This window comes from Sorex fumeus, unplaced genomic scaffold (assembly GCF_029834395.1).
Source record: "Sorex fumeus unplaced genomic scaffold, SorFum_2.1 ptg000054l, whole genome shotgun sequence".
Classification (NCBI taxonomy): domain Eukaryota; kingdom Metazoa; phylum Chordata; class Mammalia; order Eulipotyphla; family Soricidae; genus Sorex; species Sorex fumeus.
In genome coordinates, this window is record NW_026606111.1 from 47731322 (window position 1) to 47735586 (window position 4265).

Genomic DNA, 4265 nt, shown 5'->3' on the forward strand with positions numbered 1-4265 from the left:
CGTACCGTCTCCTCTTCTCGTCTACCTTTCATCGGTATTTCCTCTTCTCTGACCATGTCAGGTAAGGAATAATACTTTTCAAAGCTTTTCATTAGATTTATCATCCATAAACTTACCAGTCAAGGAAAAACAGCACGTAATAATGAAAGAAAGTATTCAAGTAGAATTTTAAACCCTCATTTTAGCTTGACTTTGACATTTGCTGTGTGATTATAGACATTGGCTTACTTTCTCTCACATACAAAGTGTTTTTCCTCATTGATTACATTATATTTTAGACATACTTAGGAGCTCAAATACACACACATACATAAATACATATATATATATGAGTGTTGATTCTCTGTGTTTCTTTTTCCTTTTAGTAGTGAATTTTACATGATATCCATTGAAAACAAGTAAATCAGAGACAGTTTTTTTACAGAAACAAAATATAGATGCTGTGGAAAACTGTTAATATATACTAGTATGTGTTCTCTGTAATGGTCTCTCCACTTGTATGTATACTTCAGTACTTTGAATATAGTGATATTACAAAGTAATAATCATTGATCTTTGAGATTTGATTTTAGCCAGGTAATAAGAAAATATGGGGCATGAGTAAGGTGTGGAGTGCTGAGGGTAGGGAGGCAAGCCCTCAAAGGTAAGAAAGTTTGGGATCACTTTCATCAAACATTGACCAATCGAAAACTAGACGTTATGAGGGAGAAATAAATAGGAAAGAAAGAACGAACGAAAGAAAGAAAGAAAGAAAGAAAGAAAGAAAGAAAGAAAGAAAAAAGGAAAGAAATCAAGCAAGCAAGCATAGGGACGTCGATTATCAAGGAAGGGGAAAACGTTTGTTCAGAATGTTGAAGAGAACCAAAGATTTAAAATCAAAAAAGAAAGGTACCAGTAGGAAAAGCAGATTATCAGAAAGCCATCCTTGCTGGCATTTTTCCTTATTATCTCTTAGAACACAGTACTTGGTTCTTGACAATTTGAGTATAAACACGCTTCAGAAATGATGCTTCCCATAAATAGCTAATAGTGCTTATCTAGGGCGGTGGAAGACACATAATCTTCAATGTTTTTATTATGTTATGGTTTTAAGTACATGTACGCGCTGCCTGTTAAAATTAAAAATTGGTATATTCTAACTTGAATAAGGAGATTTGATTCATTTGTGTGGTAAGTAGGTTCCAGGTTAAAGCGGCTTCTCATCTTTACAAATATTATTTCATGTGATTTTTTCTTCCTAACTTGAAAGTATTTTGATAATAGTCAAATTCTGTTTTAAATCCTAAGAGGAAAAAGAAAAATCAAGTCTCACAGGTCTAATTACACATTTTTGTCATATATGTGAATTAAGATTTTTCCTACATTAAAGATATTTTATTGGGTTTAGGTGCTCATTTATTAAACACTGAGAAGAACGTTTTTCTGGTTGATAAACATAATTCTAATCTAGGGGTTGAAAGTAAATTTGCAAATTTTGTGATCACTTTTTAAATGATCTTTTCTGTGTCTTGTGTGATCAAGAGAAATACTATGCTATGTTTAACACGTGTTGTTTGCTGGTTAATATTCAAAGGTTCTGATGAGAATAATTTTTTGTACTTTCGAAATTTCTTTCTATAATTTACTCATTTAAAACATTTCTTGTCTATGAAATACAATCACGCTACTCCTATTTTCTTTTTGTTATGTAGTTACTGGTAAATCCTTTCTCTTTAATGGACTGGTAAAGTGTGCACTCAAAAACCACCTTCTATTCCATTTTTTGGCTAGCAGTTTTTTGTAAAATAGAATACTGTCTACATATTGTATATGTGGAAAAATTTATTAATAACGTTATTGTACTGTTTTATTTGGTTTTGTTTGGGATAACATCCACTGTTATTCAAGGCTGTGCCTTGGGCTGGAGCGGTAGCACAGCGGGTAGGGCGTCTGCCTTGCACGCAGCCAACATGGCCGACCCGAGTTCGATTCCTCCGCCCCTCTCGGAGAGCCCGGCAAGCTACCGAGAGTATTCGATATGCCAGACACAGTAACAGCAAAGTCTCCAATGGAGACGTTACTGGGCCCGCTCGAGCAAATCGATGATCAACGGGAGGGCCTCAAAGAAAACCAAAAAACAACAGCACTACATGACAAAGAGTAAGAACTACAACATTTACCTCCAATCTTCGAGCACAGGACTTGTCCATTATCTGTAGAATACCCAGTAACAATCCACTGCCTATTGCTGGTAGGTGCACAGTTGTTGCACCACTAGTTTTTTGGACCGAATATCTCATTTAGCAGGCACTGATTTCTTCCTTGGTTCCTTTTTAGTGATGAATTTCCTGGGGATGGAGACTTCCCTGATATCACAACCTTCAGGTAAGACATTTGGTCTGACACAAATTTCTGAATTGCCCACAACTTGCAGTAGCAGGATTCAAAGATCTGTGAGTAATCCACCACCAGAGTCTCGGGAAGTTCCCATAATATCTCCAGCCAAAGTAACCTGGCGCTGACCCCAACTCCAACTCAGGAACAAAAAGTTAGGAATTTTGATCAGATGAAAACTGGGCTTTCAAAACCTCTGGAGACCTACCAGATCCCCGTAGACCTAGAACAATGCAAAGATCTGTAGGTAATGAACACCACTGACACCATCACTCTGAAGCAGGTGCAAGAAAATTCAAGTGGCACCAAGGGGACCTCCAATGCAGAATGGAAGAACAAAAAGGAGGCTTCTGAAACTCTTGAGGGAGAAGCCAAGGCCAAAATCCAGCCAAAAGTCCGAGAATGCTTGCTAGGGGGAGGGGGGATTGTTTGTAATGCTACAGTCAGTGATAGGTGTCCTGTGACCACGGCCAAAACTAACAGCAAACCTCACAAAGCTGCCTACAGGAGGATCAGCAAGAAAAAGAGGCATGGGCAGCAAAAGACAAAAAACACCAGAGAAAAGTCTAAGAAAGATAATGAGTGTAAGCAGCCGGGGAACAAGGTCAAGGCAGAAGTAAAGCCCACCATTGGCAAGATGAAATGCAAGAAAAGTCAACCTGAGTTTTTCCAAGAGACCATTAAAAAGCCCCGCCGCTACCTGGGCATACACATGCTGGATTCTGTCCAAGTGTTTCATGCTCTGGGGAAGAAGAGTGATCCAAAACCTGGAATCTCTTCCTCCCAGGTCCTGAGTACCTCAAAGAAGCCTAAAGATGTCAAGCCATCCTCAGCTGTCAAATCATGGCTAGGTGCTAAAGGGGATGGAAAAGGCCTTGAGAAAACTCAGGTCAAAGCACAGAAACCAAGTAGCCGTGCTGAAAAACGCTCATCTCCATCCAAGTCTGAGCTGCCACCTCCTGGGAAGTCAAATTGTTACCTTTGCCGTTTCTTACCATGGAGTGTCCCCAAGCTAGACCTATTCCTCAGAGACGAAAATCTGTGGACTCACATCGTCCTGCTGCAGCTTACCCTGCCAAGTCCGGCTCTACCAATGCAGCTGAGCCAACTACTGCCAATGCTTCCCGGTCAAACACTCCATTTTTGTCGATTCTCCCAAACTTGCTCAGTCCATTTCAACCAACCCATTTCGACCAGGTTTGCAGAACCCTACTAGCCGGTCTATTCGTGACCCCACAGCTTCTAGACCTCCTCCCTACAACAGGAGCTGGCATTTTCCTCCAGCTGGAACCTCCTCCTGTGTTTGTGGACAAGCGGCAGTTGCCATCCAAACATCAGAGTCAGTTTCTCCTCCTTGACTTCCATTTCCAACCGATTCCATGGAGAAAGCCCAATGTTCCCGAGCCAGTCATATCAAAGCCCATCACCAAAGAGCAGAGACCAGAGCGTGAGGCTATGAAAAGGAAGGCTCAGAAGGAGCGTGAGAATGCTGCCAAACATACATCTTTGGGTGAAAGTGCAGAACTTTATTGAGAGGGAAAAATAGATGGACATCTCTTTCTACTATGGCTACGTAATGGGAGTAGATGCAATGGTAGTTTCCACTTTGGGTACAGGATGGTTTTCCTAGGCAAACACTGACATGCCATACACATTTTATTTATTCTAATATATATTTTCAAATTAAAGAGATGCATCATATTTAATTGGTTGTTAATAAAAGTAATGAATTTTTAGATGCTATCAACTGTGGTTGTTTATGGGAGTGCCTGGGGGTTGAAGGATGGGATGGGAAAGAATGGGAAGTTAGAGACAGGAAAAAGGGTGAATAGACAAGACTCTAAGAAATACAAACTTGGTCCAGGGTTATAACGCCCATAAGAGGAGAAATT